Consider the following 5,378-nt stretch of genomic DNA (forward strand, 5'->3'; position numbering starts at 1 on the left):
CAGGCAGGCAGGCATGGGCACCCACACATAGAGACACTTAGTTTTTTTGCTATAATAGAAAGATAAGCAAGCTTCATTCTACGTCTGTTTTATCGTTGATTGATCTGATTCGTTGATGTTACACCTAACTTAACATAAACTATAATAAATACACACACCAACAGTTATCCCATTGCAATTATTCTGCCTTATTGAACCCGTTATCCTTCGGTAGCTGCTTCATCAGCCCGTTGTAACATCTTTGCCAGGAAACTCATCCAATTCTAGATCTGTCTCCTTCGTGATATATGTTGGCCTTCTATGCAGGCGTTTTTTAATGTTAGCTGATTGATTGTTTTCAGAACGCATCTAGTATCGTTATCGGCCGTTAACAGACCTTTGAGGCATGTAAAAGGATCGAATCGCTCTTTCAATTTAATAGGTATGATGATTAGTAGAGTTGCCTAACCTGTCAATGCTGTCTGTCGAATGTCGCCGAGGCTTAAAATGTATTTCTTCTGAAACAAACAATTACATACATTATAATAAATTAGGATTGATCTTACTACTGGGAGGTCACCAAAGCTTAAGGGCTTTTTCAGCTAATGCGGACAGTAGAGTTTTCGCAATTTTATGTAGTTTATTAAAATCTATCGGTAGAAAAAAAAATCCTTTTGATAAAACACTTTCGCACTTCGGGACTATTTTTCAACCTCAAAATTAAGTTTCGTATATTTTTTACAATAAACGGCCAAAAATAATTAGAAATGGCGACTAAAATTTCACTTTGTAGGGTAAAAAATGAGCTCCCATCAGGAAAAAGATATTCATCCAGTCGGTTCTATCTTACGTGCAGCTCTTTTTGGAATGAAGATCTAACGGATAGCCAAAGGTCAGCTCAATTTAACCACTTTATGGAATCGGACAAGCAAGCAAACAAGAAAAATAGATGTAAACTTTTAGTAGTTATATATATATATATACATATATAGATGTGGATTAATTTCCCATAGGATGATATCATTGTGGCATTTTAAGGCAAAAGCAATCGGCCTGTCTCCATTTCTACAAAATGTAAGGTGTATTCTTGCACAGCAGCTCACCTCTGGAACTACAATCACGGAGTCCTATTGCGACAACTTGTAGGTCGATTGGTAGGTACTTCTTCATCGGCCTGTAGTGCCCTTTAAAAACTCCAAGTCTTAATAAGAGTGTTAAATTTAAATAGGAAAAAACTGGAACAAGAGACATTGCAATCGAATGGCGCCACTTTGATGGGATCTAATTAGCGTTGAGATACGTATGCATAGAAATGGTTATACGTAGCTAGCAAAAGACAGTACTTACGGTTTCTTGGTTTAGGTATAGAGAAGCATCCCTACGTGGTACCTTAGCCAGGTTAGGCGTTACATGCGATGTACATGATGAGGTCATACATGTTCTGAACATAACAGGGGTAAAGAGCAGAATAGAAATAACCTAAAAAAGAAAATAAGGGCACTAGGTGCGAGCTAAGCGACAGGCCTCAGGCCAAACACACCGAAATGGTTATGCAAAAACATGTGATTTTAACAATATAAAAAAAAGGCTTGAAAGCAATTTATAAGCGGAAAATTTGTTCTTTTTGTTGATAAGTAATCCGTTGATACGATTAAAATTCACCTTAAATATACTAAATTGATGTATTTAGATGTATTGCGCTCTCTCCGCGTAAGGAAAGCTTGTTTTACTTTCTTATATCAGTAGGTATCAAGCCACTTTGGGGCTTTTTATAACATTTCGCAGTATTGGCTAAGTGGAACTAAGCTAAAATAACCAGCGAAGAACGATTCATCTTTTAAAAATAATAGAAGCTTTGTAGATGTCTGCGTGGATTTTGTATATCAACCTGCAATATGATGACATTTCCGAAAATATTCTGGAGAACCATATAGACCTTCGGCTCCACAAAATACATTTCAACATTACACAGTTGTACGCTTTACTGGGCTTAGGCGTAGAAAGCCTAAGCAAGGACCAACTATTTATTCGTGCATATCCTGACGATCGCCAAAAATCGGAGGATTGAGTGGCTGTATAGCGCAGCGTGTACGCACCTTGAGCCAGGCTGATTATAGACATGGCGGAATTTAGGAATATTCTGAAGTAGCAGAAACCCTTCTAATATACATTCTTTATATTTTCTGTAGAGACGAAGGTATCAGTTATGTTCGAGTTCTCTGTCCAGTTTGACGCGAATTTGAAGCAAAATAGTTCTTATTTTAACATGAGCTGATGCGCCATGAACTCCCAATGACGGCTCGGATAAGCAAAAAAAAAGACACATGGGTTTTCTCTTTTCGAATCGTAAGTGTAATATATTGACATCAGTTGGTAACACGACAACTTTATCTCTCACTGCGATTTCTCTTGCCATCGTCTCTTCTCGTTCTGGGCCCCTTCACTTGCCCAAGCGGAAAATTCCATTTCCACTTTCAGCAGCCGCCGCCGCCGCCACACCGCTGGAACTGCAGAAGCAGCAGAAACGGAGTCAGGGGGCGGCAACTTCGGCAGCGACGTCGAAAGCCGCGCCGGTAGAGACTCGAATTCAGCAAAAGTTCGCGCCATCGTCGTCTGATTCTGCTACAGTTACTGCTTCAGTGGGTGAATATGGTGAACGGAGGAATATATGGTGAGAAGGAACGATCTGGAACAAGTGAATCAAGGAGCGTTGAGTTATCGCCATCGACGCACTGCCGTTGCAGTTGTTGTTGTCGTAACGTTTGATGGAAAATGTGATTTGCTTCTGAATGTGCCGCAGCTTTCGCTGGTAGTTTTTCCGCTGCCGCTGCTAACATCACAAGGGAGACTGTCGTTCTGACCAGAGCGAATGATAGTAGTCGAGCAGCAGCGTTTACCTGAAACTCTGCCGGCAGTCCTCGTTCGCTTACATATGCAGCAACAGATACTTCTTAAGAAATAGGTGAACGTTCGCGATTGGGGTAGAGGAAGAAGAAGGACGTCTCACAGGTACTCGCGGGAAGGAATTGTTGAGGTATTTCGCGATGCGTAAGAATCGTTATCGTAAGTTTGTAAGTAGAAGAGCTGTCTTCGCCATTTTTCTTAAAGCAAGAACCTCTTCATTCAAAACTCAAACGGAAGGATGCAAACAACATACAAACAGATAGATATGTTACTGTACTTATTGAAAATAGCCCCTCGTGCTCGTCCTGGATGCTGCCTTTGCTCACTCTAAAACATCTTCCTCGATTAAATAAATACAACGGTAAACAGCTGCTTCCAATTCTTAACAAAAAGATATATTTTTTTCCTGACAGTGTGCTAGAAGTTAGGTTTTAATCAACTTAATGCCAGCCTTGCTTCCTTCGGGTTGCCACACGCGGTAGTGTCCTTTGAACATAATCGTATTAGGCAAAAAGTTGCGAGAGCAACCATAAGCTATAATATATGACTGGACCGCAAGTGAATGTGGACCGAGCACTTTTTTCACCAATTTAGAAGAAATATTATTGATTTTTATAAGGTAGAACAATTCTTGTGCAGGAACTACTATTGCTCATCGCAATAGTAGTTCCTGCACAATAGTAGTTCCTGCACCATTGCTCATCGCAATGGTAATGTTGAATCTTTATTCACAAGCGTTGCTATAGATTGCAGACGTGATGCAGGTTATCCAGCTTATCTTGCCGTTTGTACGGAAACTAATTTTTTTTTTTTTTTTTTTACTTTTCTTACGGGTTTCGCAAGGGTCTGGACATTTGAAAATATTTATCCTTACCTCAATGGCCTAGCTTGTGGAGAGTTGCCAGAAGGGTCTAAATATAGATTTGCTCTTTGGTTATTACAGCAGAAACGTAGCAAGGATGAAGGAGAACGAAGTCGCGATACCGCGTCCTTATCATCGTTGCCCTTAACTCCGTCCTTACTATAGGAGCAAATTTTGCATAATCGGCGAGGCCGACCGGTCAATTGCGTTTTTATGGACACGTATAGCACTCGAAAATGCTGCGAATATGTAGTACTTAATAACGCAGTAAAGGAACCAGCGGTTAACGACGACCAGGCAGTTTAAGATTATTATATTTGGCACGCGAATAAGGCCAAGAAATGGGATCTATTTCTGTAAATCTCGAAAGGAAAACTGCTTGACACGGCCACCGAATATGTTACAGTTTGAAATCTTTGGCAAATTATTAGGTTTGGGCAATGGTACGGGCAGTTTCCCTAAAGTGCTGCGTTTAATTACTTCTTCACTATTTACCTCCTTCTATACATTATTCAAAGGCACTGTCTCCTCTCTATAGACCCGTTGTACTTTAACTGTATAATGAACTGCATTTTGCGTTAAAGGTCAACGGCTTCAAAGATGGCTGTCCCTGATGAAAAAACATACTTCATTTCGCCTTCCGTCTGTATCAGAAAGCTATCAAAGTAGTCCGGGACGACTGTGCGTTCAAAAGCAGGGACTCTGAAACTGAGAAGATTGTTCCAAGGGGTTTACTAAGTTCAGAGATAGGGTTTTGGAACTGGAGGATGTGCTTCATCTCGGGCGGTCATCTATAATCACTTAGGGCTGCAGAATTGGCTAATAGAATGAGCTACGGCCACTGGGATATTGTTAGACGCTTTAAATGTGTGAAATTTTATTAGAAATTCACAGTCTGGGCGCGTCGGAAACTGGATGAAACGGGTGAAGAAATACGGCATCTCGTTAAACCTCAGTATGCGTATTGCTCGGTACTGGCCAACACGCGGCCACAATTGCAGGTAGAACTTGCACAGAATTATTACGAGTAACGAAAAAGGGTGTTTCCATTGTCCATATGAAACAATGGGCAACTTTGAGAGGTCCGCGTCAGCCAAGAGTCACACTATATCTCTATTCGAAGAACACGATTTAAGATTAATTGGATTGTACGGCTCTCATACACTCGGAGATACTCAAGCAGCAGCAGCAGAAAAAAAAAACGCTCAACATGATTCTGAATATGGCCTGTAGCATTGCAGCACGTGAAGCAGTCCAACAGAAAACATCCACTAAATCAAATAAGATCATCCCACCTCACGAAAATATCAGGCCTCACATAGCCAAGGTCGTTAAACCTAGAACATCACTGAAGTTCGTACCGATGGATTAGTACTTTTTCCGGTTATCAACGATGGGACTCATAACAGTGTATTTCAGTAAAGAGTGTCTCAAAAACCAGCTAAGCTTTTCAAATTTCTAACAGACGATTAAAGCAATTGATACGGAAATGGAAGAAGGTCGCGAAAAGGGATTGTACCTCCATAATACATTCATTCGCTGCTGCAGTAAAATACTGCATTTTGTGTTAGTTGAAGAATCGGTTTTATTTATGGTCTAAGCCAATAATTTCAAATTTATTTTCGAAGTTGAT

The 5,378-nt window shown here is 40.4% G+C and overlaps 1 long non-coding RNA gene across 1 annotated transcript in view; it reads left to right on the forward strand.

Moving 5' to 3' along the window:
* Nucleotides 1-2,514: 2,514 nt before the first annotated feature.
* The window catches only part of LOC111264218 (uncharacterized), a 9,080-nt gene continuing 6,216 nt past the window's right edge, over nt 2,515-5,378 (forward strand). Inside the window, exon 1 of the long non-coding RNA XR_002682756.2 lies at nt 2,515-3,244. This is a non-coding gene — a long non-coding RNA (uncharacterized LOC111264218). The remainder of the gene's footprint in view (nt 3,245-5,378) is intronic.

Source organism: Varroa jacobsoni, unplaced genomic scaffold (assembly GCF_002532875.2).
Source record: "Varroa jacobsoni isolate VJ856 unplaced genomic scaffold, vjacob_1.0 scaffold_834, whole genome shotgun sequence".
NCBI lineage: Eukaryota > Metazoa > Arthropoda > Arachnida > Mesostigmata > Varroidae > Varroa > Varroa jacobsoni.